The following is a 20,392-nucleotide window of genomic DNA, read 5'->3' as shown; positions in this document are numbered from 1 at the left end:
TAACACACTGATGTTTATAGTTGGTGCTGAGACCTCAAGAACCTTTCAGCTGCCGTGTTCTTGCCAGTGTGTAGGACCACAGCAGGATAGGGGGGAGCATGGCTGGGACAAAGAGTCCACGACTTTCCTTATGATTTGTACTTAGATTTAGGATTGAGGGCCAAATGGGCCAATTAGTATTCCATATCATGCAGCGTCATGCCCAGTATAAAAATGAGGATCAGTTGGAAAGAAGAGCCTTTGCTCTTCTGGGACACTCACTCTTGGATTCTCGGAATGTTATCTCTCTCTCATTTGTCCGGGATTGCGGTGTTGGGACTTACCTGTTTCAGGATTATTAGTCCAAGATGGAACGGGCCTTAGTCAATGGGTGGTGGGCAATTACACTGTGCATCACTTGTTTGTATATATATTTATCATTGTACACATATATATTCATGTATTAGTAGCAGTAGTATTAAATTGTTCTTATCTCAACTCACGGGTCTCTTTCTTTTTGCCTCTAATTCTCTTCCCCATCCCCGGGGAGTAAGGGAGGGTAAGCGAGCAGCTGTGTGGAGTTTAGTTGCTGGCTGGGTTAAACCATTACAGGTATAAGCTGATGAGTCTCAGGTCAGCAAAAATTAGTCTTTGTACCTTTCATTTCACCTGTAGTCCTGGGGAAATCTTGTCCAGTCAAGCTCAATCTGTTTTAAATCATCTTTTGTTTTATGTCATCTGCCTCTATTTCCTTTCTGCCTGTCTATTCCCAGCCTCTTTGCTCAGCTATCCTCATTTCTTCCTTCCAAAACGACTCTCTCCATCCCATCAGTAACCAGCAGCAACAAGCCTCACTGCAATAATTGTCTTTCTTCTAACCTGTTCTTCTATCCTCCCATATTTTGCGGTTCTAAGATTTTTTTTTCCCCCTGCTTTCCTCCTGTTTGCACTACTTGTACTGCTTGGCTTTAGCAGGAGAATACTGGAAGCAAGAAAGGACAGGCTCACTGCTCTCATTTCTGCTGTGAGCAGCAGCTGCTGGGAAGGTCCTGATATCTTATGACACCCAGATCTGTCGCATGCGCACGGCAGGCAAAATCTCACAAAGTGTGTGTGCTGGAACCTGCCATTAAATTTATTTCTGCTGTGCAAGACTGCTGCATGGATAGTGGAGAAAGTGTGGACACATTGTCTGCTCCAAATTAAGCATCGATTCCTGCTGCTAATTCCGTAAGCATAGACTCAACACAGGAGTCCAACTCTTTTCCACTAACTATTAAATAACACACATGCTCCATGTATGGCAGCTACAACCTTTCAGAATAGTCAGATGTGAAAGTTTTTCCACACACAGATATAGCCCTGTTGCCCAGATCAACCGTCTTGCGAAATTTCTGTGTTCTAACCCAAACAATGAAGTTTCTTGGGTTCAGATGACTTGAAGAACTTCTGCTGTGGGCAAAGTCATGCTTTCTCCCTAAAAGTATTCTTTGAAATTATGGTTACTTTTGGACAAAATCTTGAAATAAGAGAATACTCGGCTTTAGATGCCCTGACATGGAAAATTTCTGAGTGATTACAGTAACATAGACTGCTCATACTATGCATTAAACAATACATAATAGTATTGGCTAATGGAAAATGTGCTAATTTGACCATAGGTCCACCTAGTGCAAGATACCTTTATTTCCACTGTGTGCTAGTCTTCTGGTAATATTATACCATTGAGAAATGTATATTCAGATGAAATTTGTATTCTATATTTCAATGGTTTAGATATCCAGAATATACATTCATTGCCATTTCTGGTATGAAACTTTAAAAGTTAGTCTTCAAATTCTTCTCCAAGGCATCAAAATTCTGGAGAGCAAGTAGGAAAACGAGCTATTTCAGGTATACAGTTATAAAAAGAAGGCAAGACAAAATATTTAAGCTTTCAGCTATAACTAATCACATAACTTTGCACGTGAAGCTTTATATATCCATTTTTAACTATTATCCCAACAACAAAAATCTTAATAAATTTTTGTAAAGCTTGTTAATCTTAAAGAAAATAGAGAACATCGAGTTATTCAACTTATAACTGTTTTTTACTTTGGCACAAGACACACAGTGATAGCTTAATTCTTTCAAAGAAGCAATGATATGCTTTGGATGAATCTTGTACTGGATTTTATAGGTACAACTAGCTTTTGCTAGCATTTAAAGTAAATAGTCTGACACGTCCTTGATTTTCTCTTGTCCTGTTTTTGTAAAAATATAATTTGAAAAGTACTCTGCTTATATGCATAAGGATACAAGAAAGCAATAAGGCTAAAAGTATGGATATATAATCAGAATTCAGCACTTACATAATTGTGTCTTTGTTAAGTACTTTGAACTCTGCAAATAAGATTGCAGAATAGAAGGTGATGTTGTTTTGATATTCTTTTTCTTCTGTTATTAGTGTTTAAAGAACAGTATATTCCTCCACCACAGATAATTTATGTCCCTCTTGCCATTCTAATTAGCACTGCTGAAAAGTTTTTTCTTCTTGATTTTCTGAAAACACAAAAATCTCTTGATCATGTTCTTAGTAGCAGCATTTATTTCCATCATGGTTTTACCAAGAGAACCACCTGAGGGATCCAAATGTATGATTTACATGTGCGTATTAAAAAAATATCCATTCCAAATAAAAAGGCTTTAAGTTTACTGTATATCATTCGTGTGCTGTGAGATTTTCATAGTGATTCAGCTTCAGTATAGGCATTTGCTGCTGAATTCAATGATAAACTTGCCACTGGCTTCTGAATTCAGCCCACTTGGAGCACCCTTGAAAACTCCATTTCATGCATCCTGAATAACACAAGAGGTCATACCTTGTTATCCATTGCCTAAGCCCAGTTCCTGTTGCTGGTAGTAAAAACTTTGCTTCTTTAAGGAGTCTCACAAAGCACAATATGATAGAAGAGGGGAAAAGGTCAAGCTTAGGATGAGAAGGAAATTAAAAAAAACAACCTCTCACTTCAAAATCTTAGACATTTCTCCTGTAGTTCTATTCAGTAACTTTTATAGACAAACTTTTTGGGCTACTTTTTTTCTTTTTGTCTTTTTTTTTTTTTGTAAGTAAGAGAGGACAGGCATTAATCTTCTTGTAGGTATGAGGTGTCCTTCCAGCTGGATAGGTGATTTGTTTTGCTGGAGTCAGAAGCTCCTGAAGCCAGACTTTTCAGTGTAAAAATCGTTTAGTGAAAGTGTACTACCATTCACAGAAAGCCAGAGCGTCTTGTGGCTAAGTAGTCAAATGCGCCTTGCCTTTTCTTTCTTTCTTTCTTTCTTTCTTTCATGATTGTAGAAAAAACTCTTAATTTCTTATGTATGCTAAGAGTCTGTGGCTTAGGGACACATCCTCTTCATTCTGATGAACTTAATTGTGATGAGGCATGCATGTATTTTCTGGAGTCCATTCTGAATAGTTTACCTTGTTTAAATTTAGACTTAGGTCAAGTGGAAGAGCTATAGAAAAATACTTTTAGAAAACTGTTTAAATGCACTCCAGTTAGTTCTCTTCTCTTTCTGAGAAAAAAAATCTGTCCTCACCAGGTTATCTAGGAATTATTTAAGCACTGAGGAAATCATGCACTGTTAATAGTGGATGTAAAATAGTAATGGCTTCTGAATTATTATCTATAAACACATACATTACTTCAAATATGTATAATTAATGTTAAATTTTATAAAAGTAGAGAAGCTAATAAAAATATCTCACTGTAAATAATTATTTGATTTCATTAATTAAAATAAATGTTTTAATTAATTTTTTATTAAGTAGCTGCATTACTTTGAAAACCTTTCTTTTGTCCTGATAAATTTCAGAATGTATTACTTTATTGAATACTAACTGGGAAAGGAAGCTCTTGAGATAAACATCTTTTAACTTCAAAACCTGAGTGGACTCTGCCTTGAAGAACTTCCCAAGGATCTAGGAAATTTTGACAATGTTGTTGTAAAGTATGCTGAAATGTTCCCCAAAAAGCAAATTTATAACACCACTACAGCACAGCAGTGTACCTTCTATGTAGCAAGGTCCTTAAACATGCAAGACAGTCACAGATGCTCTCATACGTCATTTCCATCCATAATAATTAAAAGGACTATGGACAGCAGAGGAATGAAACATAAATGACAGTGGTTCCTTTCTGCTCCAGCAATTCCTGCCTTTACAGTAAATCCCTGGAGCCCTTAGCAAGTAATTCAAGCTAGAGGAGTATGGGAAGATCAACTGTGTTATCGTGGTTTAGGCCGACCCGGCAACTAAACTCCACACAGCCGCTCTTTCACTCCTTCCCCAGTGAAATGGAGAGGAGAAAAATATAATAAAAGGACTGAGGGTTGAGACAACAGAGAAGGAGCACCCACCAACCATGGTCCCGGGCAAAACTTGGCTTTTCTCAAAGTAAAACAATTTATTAACAGCTACTTAAAAAGGACAAAGGGAAACAAAACCAGTTACTTGAGAGGATAAAGAGAAAACAAGGCCAGATCTTAACAACAACACCTCCCCACCCCCCTTTCCTTTTCTTCCCGGCTCTACCTACCCCCTAGCAGCGCAGGGGGACAGGGAATGGTGGAGTGCAGGTCAGCTCATTCCATGTTGATTTGCAATGGATTTAAACTGAAAAAGGGCAGATTTAGGTTAGATATAAGAAAGAAATTTTTCACTCTGAGAGTGGTGAGGCAGTGGAACAGGTTGCCCAGAGAAGTTGTGTATGCCCCATTCCTGGAAGTGTTCAAGGCCAGGTTGGATGAGGCTTTGGGCAACCTGGTGTAGTGGAAGGCTTCCCTGCCCATGGCAGGGGGGTTGGAACTAGATGATCTTTGAGGTTCCTTCCAACCCTAACCATTCTATGATTCTATGATTCTATGTTGTTACTGTCGCTCCTTTCTTAAAAGAAGAGGAGTCCTTACACCCTTTTCCCTTGCTCCAGTGGATCTCCTACTCACGAGGAAAATCCACAAACTTCTCCAGCGTGAGCCCTACCTGCAGGATGCAATCCTTCCCCATCGTATTGCTCTAGTGCGGGATTTACCACAGTCTTGGATTCTTAGGGAGTTGTTGCCACTCGCTCCGGCGTGGGTCATCACACGGACTCTAGATGCGTCTCTACCTTGTCGTGCGTCCCATGCTTCATGGCCACCCTCAGGCCCAGGCATATCTTCTCCAATGTGAACTTCTCCACGGGCTGCGAGTGGGTCTCTGCTCCACCGAGTCCATCCTGGCTGCAGGGGGGCCACCTGCCGTCTTGCCACCGGTTGCAGGGGGAACTCAGCTCCGGCACACCTTGTCCCGTTCCATCTTCACTGACCTGGTGTCTGTGTGGCCATTTCTCTCAGGTGTCTGTGTGGCCATTTCTCTCAGGTCTTAGTCCTCTCTGGGTGAACTCAGCCCAGTGGGCACTCCGGGAGCGGGGTGCTCCCCGAGTTCCTCAAGTGGCTCTGCTGCTGCCATCTTCAGTGGGTGGCACTGGCCCGGCGTGGGCAGCTGCCTGGCCAGGAGCCGGGGAACAGGGACAGTGCCCTCTTCCCCTCTCCTTGCTCCTCGGCAAAGCACCCTTTTCCAGTTCCTTTGTCCCAATGTAAATAGAGCAATTCGCAGAGGCGCTGATTAGTTCAACCCCAAGGGGGATGGGAGTCCAATCTAGTGTCCAGAACCAGGTCTGACCCAGTTCCAAAACCAGGGATGTCACAGGGAGCAAATCCACTCTCCTGCCACCAGAACCGCCCCCACATCAAGCCATCACAACAGTAAATCCCTGGGACCGTTAGTAAGTAATTCAAGCTAAAGGAGTATGGGAAGAAGAGGTCAACTGTTTTATTTTGGGGTAGCATCCTTATCCTACTGGCAGTTTGGGAGACGTCACTCTTTTGCGTTGCGTCTTTTCATAGGACTATTTTCCCAACTAATTTTTTTTTAATTTGCACTTGAGTCTCTGCCCTCTTGCCATACTTCCTTAAGAAATCCAAAACCATCCTGAGAGATAATATCGCTGTCAGAACATTTTAGGCTTGGTAGATTATTTTAGTGATTTGTACTACAGACCCTGTAACTAATCAAGTCGAGCTGCTTTGTCCCAGCGCTCACGCAGGGCTGGACCCGGCTGTGTAATTAGTACAAGCGCAGGGTAGCTCTGGGGAGGGGCTTGGAGCTGTGCCGTGTGCCTGAGGGGAAACAGCGGGACAGGGCGTTGATGTTTGGATGTAGCTGTCTGCTGAAAGTTGCAGGAATCTGCTTTTCTGGACAGGACTGTGATAAATGGGTCAACTCAAGGCAGCTGTGCTCTCTTGGAGCTCAGTATATAACGTGCAATCTTTGTCTTTGACATAAATTATGTACACTTGCAAACTGAGCTCTTTGGGTGCTGTGCTGCTGCTTTAGACAATTTTTGAGAAATAGACAGATGTTAATTTGATAGCCCCTGTATCTCCGTCCTCATTAGAGATTTCAAAATGCTCTTTGACTGATTCAGCAGTAGCACTGTGAATGTGCTACAGAGCTAAGAAAAAATTGATTGGCCTGACCCAAACATTTGCTTCTTCATTTAGGTCCAGCCTTTGTCAGAGATTGCAAAATTTCCATTAACTTTTTCTCATCAATTTGTATTTTCATAAATCTCTGCACTTTGAGATTCCCTGTAGGTCCCAGGCAGAGATGAAAAAACCTCAGCCTTATACTACATCTAACCTGAAATAAATAACTAACTAGATTTGGGCGAATATTAGTGCTGTGAGCTAACTTCTGTTTGATACTAAATGTGCCACTGTGCCCATATTATCCTGTGGTTCTGAAGTGAAATTCTTGTCTTTGCTGGAAGGATATGAATGAATTTAAGCACATACTCTGGATAGTCTATCTTTTAAACTTGTTCCATTTACCACCCTATTACCATGGTTCTAGAGATTTTCTTTAATTGACTATGTGGAAATTTAATTTTCCTCATAATATCTGGCCAAGTTGTATTTTGCAGCTACTTCTGAAATCAACAGGATTGCATAACTTTGCGGGTGGCTTTGACTCGTATGTGCCTCTTCTCTTGTGGAAAATAAAAGTATTTTAACCATTAATAAAATACAAGTAATGTAATAAGCAAGCCAATTACAAGGAATGTTAAAAGGAAATTCACTAATGAACAAAGCAAATGCATGCCAAATTTTACCTTGACATTTATTTTAATAACAGAGCATTTTTTTTTTTAAAAAAACATGTTTCCAACAAATAGCTTAGCTAATTTTAACAGCAATGACACCATTCCATTAAAAATATTTTCTAGTAAAATCTAACAAATATTTACTAATTTTTCGGGTTAATGTAAACCATTGAATTAACAACTGGTAAGAGTTTCACTGAATTAACACATTTTTAATCTACCATTAATATGTAGCTGTTGATTAATTTTTGTGGATGTAGCCTGTAAAAACTACCTTTTCCTATAAAATGATTAAAACATATTCACAAAAGTAGTACACAAGACATTCTGGATTTCTGTTTAGTTATTTTCCTCAATTATTTTCAGAAGTGACAGTAATGAAAATGGATGACAGTAATAAAATGGGAATTCTCACCTCAGACAGCTTTTATCTTGTGGAAAATAGTTCAGACAAAAATAACCTAAAAAATAGGGTTTATAAACATTGACCTAATATAGAACTTAGGTACCAGGCATAATATTGGAAGAGTAAACTATGTGGCAACAGATAGATACTCCGACATTGGGGGTGAGTAGGTATCTGCAGTGTCATCTCCCCCAGAGAATGCTTATGAACGATTTTGAGATTGGAAAGGAAAGGGAAGGTGTGGAAATCTGTCATTAAGTTGCTGATCTTCACAACCCATTTCAAGCAAAGCTTGTGTCTAGCCTGGTGTCTTGGCGGGTGACTCTGGGTAAGGTGGGTTTGGGAGCATCTGTCTTGTATGTTTGGGTAGTAGCAGATTCCCAGTTTGATGGTAACATTTGATAGTTATTATTAAGTCTCACAATTAAAGGCTTTTAAAGTCACACCAGCGCAAAAATACATGGTATCCAACATATATCTGCAGCTCAGTGTATTAGCACATGCTATTTACCTCATTCATGAGCATAAATTGATTTATACACCTAATAAGTGACTTAGGGGAGAACCTTTTGGGGAAGAAGGGTTTTCAGTCTCTAGTAGTACAGTATTATATGATCAGTGTCAAAGCAATAAATCTATCTGAAAGAGCAGTGGGCCCTGGGAGTGTGAGAGTCTAAGCTTTTGTAGACCTGCATCTGCTTTCTACTGGGTAAGACCCTAAGCTTCTTATTTTGGCTGATGTTCTAGTGTTTAATCTGTTTTGCTAAGGAGCTCTAATATAAATGTTAATATTTTATACAGATCATACTATGATGCTGCTTGCAAATAGATGGAAAACCCAGGAGCATGTCTGAAATGACACGCCTGGAATTTTCAGCTCAAGATAGAAAGCCACCTTGGAAGAAATTTTTCATCAGTATTGAAAATTTGTAAGAATTTTCCCATGCACAGTCTATGAGTTGTGATGGATTAACACATTAATCTCTTGCCTCAGAAATCTTGGAGATTTAATAATCTGGGGTAATGAATATCTGCAATGAGTTCAGTTAACCTGATATCTTTCTAGTGCAGAATGACGCAAAGTTCATAATCACAACATGATCCTACGATACTTCTGAGAGATCAAAAAAGCTATATATTTAGCTAGGGAAAACGTATTTAAGGAATATATGCAGTGTACCAAGGAGCTCAGAAGAGAAAAGCATGAGTAATTCTGACCAACTTAAAGATGTGATTTTCTGTATCCTTGGATTCCTATTATGGGAATACCAATGGATGCTTTTACTTTAAACACTGTATTTAGTTTGAAGGAGAAGGGAAGGCTTCTCCTACACTGTTTTGAATTAACCTTGATGCAAAATACAAGTTTTAGTAGTCAGATTGTCGGAATCATAGTCAGCACTTGCTTTAGCACAAATATACAAGTCGTATGCTCAGTTTTGAAGTAAAAAGGCAAAGTGTGCACATGACTTCCAGTGAAGATATTAAAATAGACAGGAAAATAGGGACAAGAAAAAGGAGAAATTGGTCTAGGAGCAATTAAAGTTTAAAGGAGAATGATAATCAGAATCTGTTTCTGTATTACATTTGGATCTAAATGTCAATGGGTCTCTGAGAACTTTTTTTTGATAAAAGTTCTTAGGGTTTGTTTCGTTTGTTTGTTTACTTGTTTGTTTTAATTTAAATACAATTCATTGCCAAGCAATGGCATTTAAGAAGAGAGTATTGAAATGCTAGAATGAAAGGAAGACAGGATTTTGGCATTAAAGTTATGCTATTTAAAAGTTATGATATTTAAATATCCAATTTTGGAAATGAAGACAGTATTGGCAGGGGTCACTGGGGTAAAAAGATTTTTTTCAGATATTCAGAAAACAGAATAAGACAACTAATTTAGTACCAATACCACTCAGAAGAAGTGTTTTGTGTTGGTTGTATCATCACAGTATGTTGACAGCCTATTTCTTTTTCAGATTAGTTTTAGTCTTGTGCAGCTTAACAACATCGTAGTAGGTGCGATATACATGGCTCTTCCAAAGTTTATACTCTGGTGATATACTTTACTAACATATGAAGAAACAGTATTGAAGCTAAATATAAAAAAAAAATCTCATTAAATGAATGGCAATCTTTACAACTAATTTCACTGGGCATTACAGCAGGCTGCAAAGTTTTACAGTGTGATTGTCTGCTCTTGCACTTGTATAAAACCAAGGTAAGAATACAAAACTAGAACACAGTGGATATGACAGCATTCAAGCAACATAGATTTGTACTCGTGGTGCCTGCAGCTGTAGACATCTGCACATAAAGAATGTACTACTATAATCCATTTCCATTTTGAGAAGCAATGAGAAGACTTGGATAGCACTACTTTAATTTCTAAAACCTTCTAGGTTTTGTTTTTTTTTTTTTGAAGAGCAGATAGCTTTCGTTTTGATTGAAAATAAATTATCCTGGGAAAGAATTTGACACTCTCATGATGAAATACACACTGTTTTTCAAATAACTGGACTATCTTGTTGAACATCAGAAATGTTTTCTGGCCTCAGATTTCCATTTGGCTAATGACTCTTTCGGCATAGAATATGACTAAAGCTGTCACTGCAGCGACTACAGTAATACATCAATAAACAATGTTTCCCCATTTTCACTACCTTTACCAAATCAAATGAAAAGATCAGTAGACTAATCATGCTGCTATTGGTGGAATGAAAATTTGCAAAGTACGTACAGCTGGAAAAATGAGAATGTTCTCTGATGGCATTTGATTTCCTGTACTTCTTGAAAGAAGAGCTTACACCTAACAAATACATTTGTGCAACGTTTGTGGCTCTCAAAGATCAAAAGGATATTGTCTTTTACTGAACATAATATAATTTTCATACGTGATCACACAAATAATGTTTTAAGCATTGATCTGTGGATGGCAACATGTTACTGTCTCAGATCTTCACAAATACTGAACCACAAGCTGGACAGTGTAGAGCTGTACCTATTTATGTCAGCTGAGATCTTGTCCAGATTTATCTTTCAGTTCTAGAAACTAGTAAAACATTACGCCTTTTTGAGTACATCTCCAAGGACATTTTCACTTAAGATTCAAAACGGAGCCATGTAATATACACACTACAATTTTCTCTGAATTACTTCCTACTCAGACTGACATGAATGAATTGTTAATTAAATAAGGGATTTTTTTTTTGATATCCTAACACATGGGAAACTTAGATTGCTTAGTAGTGATCATATTCTTCATTGACAAGTTCAGTTTCTAGTAGATGAGGTCCTCAATTTTCATCTTTATTTGACCATTTAAAAATATTTAAATAATTTTTATTTCTGTAAAATATTAAGTTACAGTTTCCAAAACTATGGATTATGAATAGCAAACCAAAACCAAAACCAGTATTCTTAATGAACATAATTCATGAAGTGTTCTATATAACAGATTGATCTATATGGCCATGAAAATGAACAAATACAGCCTTAAGCCAACGAGCTCCTAAGCCCCTTGAATTTATAAGCACACAGACCTTTTTCGCTCTCCAAATATAAGACATTTGTACAATTTCAGTAACTTTCCTAAATATACACACTTATTTTGTCGTATCCTGGTCGTTACTGTCAACAGGGATTTTCTCATCAGCTCAGTCCTTTGCAATTTGCTATTTCAGTTACTTGCCTAGGGGCTCACCCCATATCATTGGTCTATTTTCCATATTACCAGGAATCCATTCATGAGTTGTTAAAAAGGGATGATGTTGGATTTAGGATTCTGAGTAAAGTAGGGCAGCAATATCTGCTGTGTAGGTAGAACAGCTGGAAACATGAGGGAAAAAAAGAAAAAAGGATTTACCTGATCTTACAAGCAGAAGCTGCATGCAACTAAAAAATAGACAAAAAATGCTAGTGATTGACTACGTTATACGTTAATGAAAGATAGGGAGTCTGAAGGTGAAATTTTGACTCTTTTTCGAAGAAATAAAGGGAAAATAATGAAAGAGTTTTTCATATTAGGAAGCATAGGAACAGACTATAATCAACAGAGTACTTCTCCAACAACCTCTTCACTTTCCATACACTTCTTTTCTGTTTCATTCTGCTTTTCTGTCTTTTTTTTTTTTGTTTTGCTTGTGGTTTTGCAAACATGCACAACTCTAATCAAAAAATCTTAGAGAACTGGGACATATTACTGGTCTCTCTGTCTCCATGGTAAGCAATATGTTGGATGTTATATCTGAAAAGTTACAGAAACAGAATACACTTCCAGTTTAGACAGGGATCACGCTTACCTTAAATCATAGAAATTACAGCGTTTTTTTGCACAACTTTTGAGTTTCACCAGGTTTCCATTACATTAATGAATGAATTAAACTGCGTAAATCCCTCTCTACGCACAAACATATATGTTTGGGTTTTGAATTGTGTTTTAAACAGGAAAAACATTATTTAAAATTCCTTTATTTAAAGTTTAATGAGATATTATTAAAAAAAAGGTCCTTTGATGCTGTATTTTCAGTAGTAGAAAATGCTTACAGCGTAGCAAGAGAGAAGACCTTGTGACTAGGGAATGTGTGCTCTTCACATTGTGGTAGAATGGAATACTTGAGTGCTCTTATCTCCAGCATTGATCAAGTCTTGTATGACTGTAACTTTAATTTATTTGCAATTCAGTTTCTCCATCTTGTTATACAGAGAAGAATACCTGCCTTTCACCAGGAAAGAAATAGAAAATTCATAGCTGAAAGTTCAAATCATGAATAAGAAACACAGAATTCATGTCACATTTCACATTCTACTTGCAAAGCTCATCAGTGTTCTTAACAAGGTTATCTCACTTATTTTTGGAAAAAAAAATATTCTTTTCTAACAGGTTTCAATAGCTTAGCTATTTAATTGGGATCAGACACTGTACTTTTGCAATATGCTTCTTTTATGAATGTCTTCTAAAAGGTTTTGTGCTTATGTGTTTGACAATAATGATGTTATTTCATGTCTAGGTACTTGTTGACCTTTCTCCTGTTAATGGAATAATACAGCCTTCTCAGGTATTTCTCATACAGATATGCCAACATCTTATTTGATGGCACATTTTGAACAAACACACAAGAGCTCGTTTTTAGTGATGGAGAAAATTGGATACACTGCTTATTCTTATTTGTGTTTTGACAAAGTAGTGCCACCTTTTGCATCTTGCCTGTTAGAAACATGTTTTTTGTTGACTTATCACAATTACATTTAATACGCAGTTAATTTCTAGGCTGCTACTCATATGCAGGCTTATGGTCTTGAAGAATATTAATGAATAATATTTTCGATATATCTACAACTTCAGCTCTTTTCAGAGATGATTGATACTGGAATAAAAGTAAGATTACTCAGTTAAACAATGATTCCAGTGTTTGATTTTAAAATGACACCAATTCAAAATAGATTAAGTCTTTCAATTCAAAGATGTGATTTGTCTTCTCTTTCAATCTTCTTTAAAAATATCTAACTACTATTCTGTTCTAAAAAATAAATATACAAAACCCTAGCACTGTTCCACATCTATTGAATACGCTTTTTGAAAGTTACTGTTTTAGTAGTATGTTTTAAGAATCAGATTATATGACACTTGCTTTTGGTAATACCTTATTCTCTGTAAAGTCCCTTATTATTACAGAGGAGTTAAGCTACCTCTTGGCGTGAATAAATGTGACAAAACCTGACCATTATTTTCTCATACAGATAAAACCACACTACAGCTTATCAGTTATCCCTGAAGTTAATCTGAGGTTTAGGTCATAAATGGAAGCGGGAGGAGTGAGGAGGAAGAAAAAAAGAAAAAAAAAAAGAAAAAAGCACTGAGCTGAAAACAGCTAATTTCTTCCTGACTTTCTCTCTGCATGGGAGATTTGATAGCAAGTACTGTAGTTTAAAGTCTGAGTAAATGCAAATGAAGGAGAAACTGGGACATCTGGGTATAAAAGTATATTATGTAGTTCCAAGAGGTCCAGTGGCACTTGTGTTGTGTTTAATCAAGTAGAACAAAGTAGATATTAGATCCTGGTAGACTATTTTGCTTAGCATTCTACCAGTTGTATATAAATCTCAGTGGTCTGAATGCTAATTAATAGAACAAATTAATCTTCTTGACCCAAAGGAAATTTACAAGCATGTTCTTCTTATACTTACAAGGGTATTTATGTAGGTTTTCAATGGCTCCATTGCAAAGACTGAATAAGAGACATGTGGCAGTCCCAAATCAAAATCAGGAAGAATCAGGTTTTAATCAGTGAGGCTTTTTAGATTGTAATTGCTAGAGTAGAACAAGGTTGCTACTCAACCCAGTGTCAAAATAGTCTGATATCTTGGAGATTATTTTCTCAGAAGGAAACCATTTTTTTCCCATTGAAGTTTGTAAATCGATACTGTTCTCTACAAGTATCCAGAGGTTTTACTAGAGTGTTTTGTTAATGGAGAACAAGGAAAATAAGATTACAGTGAATGCCAAATGGAAAGAAGAGATCTGAATGTGAAGAAAAGGAAAATACATTCTGGTTGCTGAGGTACAACCCAAAAAGTGAGGGCATTGTGGGTGAGAATGAGAGCTGAGCGATGCATTTCTGAAATACAGGAGGAAAAAAAAAAGCATCCCCAGGCTAGTTAATGGGAAATGTTCTGAAAGAAGTCCTTTTAGCGGCTACATGTTGGGCTGGTGGGGAATGTCAAGGAGCTCTGTAGAGCAGAAAGGAGACATATTTTCACTGACAGAGGCCTTGAAAGAATATTTTTGCATGGGAAAAAAAATTTCAATCATTTTATATTTGAAACAAGAAATTTCTTAGAGCATGAGAAAAACTTCCCCAAATAAATATTTAACTCATAAATGCACTGATTTTCATTTTGAAGCCCTGCTCTCCAAAGATACAGCCTTGCCCGCATTGCTTTTGTGAAGTTTCACAATATGATAGAAAATGTCAGGTTTATCTTCAGTGTTTTTCCTCACTTTTCATGCTTCTCAGGAAGAGCTGGTCAGGTTATTTATCGTTTGTTTGATCACTTCAAAAAGAACAACGAAGATTTCAAGACCACTGCCAGCAAGAAAAAAACTGTGTGAGCCTACCCTTGGGTGACTGAACCCTTCACTCAGAGATAGACCAGCAAGAGACATGTGGCAAAGCAAAGACAAGGAAGCAAATATGGGGCAGATCAAGCTTCTCATTTGGAGCTATCCTTGTACTTTAGCATCTTTGCACCTTTACTGCCATCTTGCAGACTTTACTCAAGTAATGTTCTGCCTCAGTGTTGAGATGTTCAACTGGCCAGTCACAGGACCGCTCCTCTGACCGACCTTTCTTTCCTTCCCTTTCCTGAGGATCTTTGAACCTGAAAGCTGTGTTAGGCTTCCCAGCTGCAAACCATGGTAATAAATCATCTCACAAAGGCAGTAGTGAATGTCTTTTCACTACCATCTTTACTCTGATCTACATCTATCGGTTTTATCACCCCTTAAATGTGCAAGATTCTCATCTCTGAAGTGTTTTAAAATGACAACTGCAAGATTTTTAACTTCCTTCCTGCCATTATTACTGTTGTACAATACAGAACAGCTTTATCTCAGCACCGTTTGGCATTCTGCCCTCAATCTTGCTTGCAAAGTCACATGTGCATCCATGTTGTCTGGCTATCCTCATTTATTTTGTTTTGGGGATCAGCAAGGAAAAAATCTGTCACTTCAGCTTGGGTGTCAGGAAAGACTGAGGAAATTCCTACATACATGATCAAGACATCTTTTCAATAAAAACTTCTGCATTTCCAACTGGAAAACAAAAGCGGTCAAGTAAGGACACTTTACTATCAACACTTTGTCTCTGTGAGACTCAAAGCTTGATAGTGTTTATCCAACCACGCAAGGCAAGTGTTTATCTTGACCAGGCTTCTTCAAAAATCTTGCAGTCTTTTTGGGTTGAATAGATGTGTGCTGGTGACAGTGAACATCCATAACTAGTACACAAGCACATTGCCTGCTCTGAGAAGAGAGGTAGCATAGAAGCAGCCTGCCTGGGAGTCTTCAGGCACATGATGTGCTCCTCTGACCTTATGAATCCGTGTCTAAAATGTCAAGGGTTTTGATTTACATCAGTAAAAATGAAATCAAGAACTCAGCTCAATACAACCTGTACAATACGACCCAGAAGAAAATGGATGAGAATCATAATTATCTTAAGTTTTTTCCTCTAAAATGATACGCATATGTAATTTATTGCTAACTACTGAAAACCATTCTCTGTGTGCTGTTTATAGGTGAAAGAAAAATGAAAGTGTTTTTATCTAAGGCTGGCAGAAAAACCAGTTGGTCTGAATTCTCACACTCATGAAAAAGCCTTACTCAAAAGATAGATTTCAGTTTATATCAGAAAAAAAAACACAGCTGGGATTTGCATTGGTCATTTGTTTCAAACACCCATGCTATTTGCCCTCTGCTCTAAGCTGCGTATATAGTATACTGCATGTAGTCTCTTTCTTTTTTCCCAAAAATGTGACCCTTCTGAGTGGTGCCAAAATGCTGACTGGAAAAGATCTTGGTCCAATAGATCTCCTGAATCTCTAATAGAGTCCTGTGTCATTAAAACAGCACTCTTTTCTTCCATTTAGTTTAAATGACTACAACACGAAAAACATTCTTTTTTTTTTTTTTTCTGTTTCTTTCGGCTGTCCCAATCGAGTAAGACTGCTGATCATGTATCCCATGTATCTTATTTAACTCCACAGTTTCCCATGACAGTTAAGTGTCTGACTGCAGCTCTAGCAACAGAATCTGCCCAGGTAACATATGAAAAATACACCATTTAGCAGTGATGGCACAAAAGCAGTCATTCATGCTATGAAGCTCCTCAGCCAGGCAAGCACTTTTACAAGGCATTTTTATCATTATTACTATCTGGATACTCTGTCCTAACAGAACGTAACAAAATAATTAAACTGAACAGACTGCCAAAGTACATGCTAATTAACTTTGGTTAACTTCCTCTAGTATTAGCCTATGAGAGGGACATCGTTTGAAATAATTAGGCATTGGAGACCTCTAAAAGTTCATCAACTCGTTCATTTTCTCATGCTTTGTCCTCACTGAACACTTATGAACCTTAGGGATCTGCTTGAACTCTGCTACTAACATGAGCCTTTCATAAGCAGGTGTTCTGGTTATGCATTTCTGCAAAAAAGCAGAGTCAAGTCACCTGCTCAGATAAAAACGAAAGACATTGAGCTTTACAGGGCACCAGCAGATAAAAATCTGCATAGTACTAATGTAAGCTGACAGAACAGGCAGGTTTCTTTCAATGCAGGAAAGCAGCTTGCACTTGCACAAGGAAAGAATGAAAACAGACTTTTCATTTAAAAAGCACGGCAACTGACTCTTCACACGTTGAGCAATATGCATCTTTATGATGCTGCCAGCTCCTCCAAGCCTTGTCCGCTAGCCCCATAGAAACCAAAGAGAATTTTGCCCAAAATCTTTATAAGTGGCAGCTTTTTACCTTTGCTGGGGGAACGCTGTGATTTAAGACAGCTGCGCCATAGCTGCGTTCATTACTCTTCCCAGAAAGAGAGTAGTAACCTTCCCCTCCCTGTTCCAGGAAAAGATACCTGCCTCTTAGATGGCTTTTAATATAGCACTGTTGAACCTGTTGAACAAGAGGTAAAAAAAACCAACAAGCAACAACTGGTGCAGACAGACCAATTCTAGGAAAGCATGTATATCTGGAATACGTAGACAAAGAAACCCGAAACAGCATTAGCCCATCTGTTGACTCTAGCCAGTTCAGCGTCTTTTGCTTTGGGTTTCAGTGTATCCATCCTTTTCACACAATCACAAATTTCACTCATAATTTTAAGCATGTGTTGCCTTAAACCTCTTGGCAGTATCCTGCTTGTTATGCGCACAGTATAACTCTTCTGTTCTCAAACCGCCGATTCCAGAGACTGCTAGCTTCCCAAATCACTCGTATATCTTCTAACATTTGCACAGCCACCTACTCCAAATCAACACTTAGCTCAGAAGAAACGTGCAACACTGCTGTATGGTCCCTCAGCTTTTGAAGATGGGGAACAACATACTGTTTTACGGTTTTGCTGTTAATTTTTTACAAAGGCAGTCTTTTGGGTATATCTGTCACTAAGTGTAAAAGAAAACAACTGAAAAGAAAAAGTTCCCAAGTTTGACAATGCATTATTGTCGTTCTTTAATTGGTTCATGTGTATGGTCAAAGCTGAAGCAGTATTCATACACATTCTGTGTTAATGCCTCTTAGTGTGAACTGGCTCCAAACCAGGACATTGCGTCAAGGAAACATGAGTATTCCACAGAGCTGACCTTAGAGATATGTCTCTGAATTATTGTAGTAATAAATTTGAATTTATCCAGCATGTAAACCCCTTCTAATTGTTGCACAACACTCAGGCTCCTTATGGTTGGCCTTATCCTCCTGTCCCCTCCCAAGTGCACTCCATTCCCAAAGAAGATACTATTCCTGTGTGCCTTTTTCCCTGATTGCAGATTCAAGGCCCTATAGGTAAATATAACCTAGGATAAAAATGAAAAAGTTAAAAACAAACAAACACTTTACTTTTTTTCTTCTTGTTCAGGCAAAGATATGAAGGAGATATTTTTCAATTTAAAGGTTTTCTTACATGCATTCATAATCTAAGAGTAAAATTACTATATTCTTGAAGGTCATGAAAAGGCAATTTAATTCACTACTTCTGAGCCAAGATAAGCTTTCGAGTCTGAAGCAGTCTCTGATGCAGCCAAAAGGTTTGCAGCACTAGTAGAAAGCCAGGTCTTGAGGCTCTGGGTTACTTGCAAAATCCCAGCTCAAGCTGACTTTCTGCAACAACCCAATCGTACCAAAGAGGGAATGTCCACTTGGACTTCCATGCTGAACGTCAGAGTCCTCCACATGACCACGTCTCCATCCCACCCTGCTCTGCTGGGCACCATCTGCATGCTCAGAAGGCTCTGTGCTCCTGTCTCAAAGTGAAGGCAAAGACAGAGAAGTCACTGATGGCAGCATGAACCAGGACTGAACAAGACATTGCACTTGTGAAGCACTTGCTTTTGGTTGTCAGGTGCTTGACAGAAAGAAAAATGGTCTGTGGCCAAAACAGCAGACACCTGTGTTTCTGAAGCCCACCAAAACCTACTTTGGGAAGTCTCTTCTCCCAGTCCTCCAATGCCTCACCCACCGGCATTCCTGGAGAGATGTCTACAGCCAAGTCCCATATAGAGACAGACACTATACCACCAACAGCATTAGCTAACAGAGAATTAAGAAATTAATCTGGGAAAAATATTTTTTCCTCTCATCCTGTACTTTATATTGAAATATCTGCCTTTCATTTAGAAGCAAAATGAAGGCTTTTTAGTCTCATTCGAGTGTTATGTTCATTTATTGTCCTGTCAATTTTTTTTTTTCCCTCTAATGCTGTTTTCCAGATTGCACTATTTTATAGACTGGAGTATTTCATAGTTAGTTAACATTAGACATTGTGGGTGAGTTCACTTTTAGCTCTTGTGTAGTGCATGGAGAAGTATCCGTTTCCTTGCTGATAATTTAGAGTAGTAGCTTAGTTTAGGTGTTTTGAATTCCCCTTTGCAAGGACTTATTTCCCTCCATATGTAAGGTCCTGGGGCACTGTCACTGCCCAGCCTCCCCAGGGTCTCCCCATACCCTGCTTGTGGCCTAGGACCCTGTTTCTCCCAGACTGGGACAGTCAGTCCCTGTCTCAGCAATGCCATGAGATGCTAACGCGTTTCCTTGCTTGGCCATGAGCCACGCTGGTGCAGGTCCCTCATGCCAGCTGACACCCTGTGTACCCTGGCATCACAGGCTGTAGTTTGGGGGCTCCACCTCTTTATGATTGAGATTAACCCACAGAAACACTCATTTCTCCTTCTTCCTCCTTATTACTGCAGTTCTCAGATCATTACGCTTTTCATCTCTGAAATTTAATCTGTTTACGACTATAGCCCATTTGAAAAAAAATTGCCTCAAATTGTGTAATCGAGTGCAGCATTGGACCAAGAGGAAAATTGTTTTTTTGGGAAAAAAAAAAATCAATTCTTTGGTGAGTTCTAAGTATAGATTTATGGGAAAAAAGTCCCTTCTGTCCACTCTAGAAGGTTTTTTTCCATTAACATTGGGATAAATCATAACACTAGCAATCAATTCTGAATCCTGCAATCTACTGAGAGTTGGTTTCTGCAGCTGTAGTCTGCACTCTGTGTTGATGAACAAGTGTTTGTTTCATCACTGTCACAGGTCTTCAGAATGACTCCAGTGGATTAAATCAGGAATTTTATTATGCATCAAAACTGTAGCATATTGATAAACAACTATGTTGAAAAAATGAATGTCAGCTTGTAGTGTCATGTGTTACAACTTGTACAGAAAGCTTTTCCAGGTGCAGTAGTTGTATTACTTGATCCTGTGTACCTTATATGTCCGGTACAAAACACATTCTTGCCTAGTTGTTCACCTTGATCAGCAGCATAGGTTAAACTAATTTTTCTTGTTCTTTATTCATAGAATAGGATACTCTTGTTCACTGCTGAAGTTAGTAATCGAACTTTTTCCTCTCTCACCTCTCATTCTCACTAATGGTCTGAAGATTTTGTACATTCTGCCAAAGATATATGGAAAACACGTTCTTGCATTTTAAAACATGTATTTATCAGCTAACAATGCTAATCTAAAAATCAGGTAATTATGCATGGAGATCTACGTCTTGAATTTTCTTGTTTTATTTTAGGAAAGTTTGGTTAGTTATC

This window comes from Tauraco erythrolophus, chromosome Z, assembly GCF_009769465.1.
Source record: "Tauraco erythrolophus isolate bTauEry1 chromosome Z, bTauEry1.pri, whole genome shotgun sequence".
In the NCBI taxonomy this organism is placed as follows: Eukaryota; Metazoa; Chordata; class Aves; order Musophagiformes; family Musophagidae; genus Tauraco; species Tauraco erythrolophus.
Note: the sequence above shows the minus strand (reverse complement) of the source record.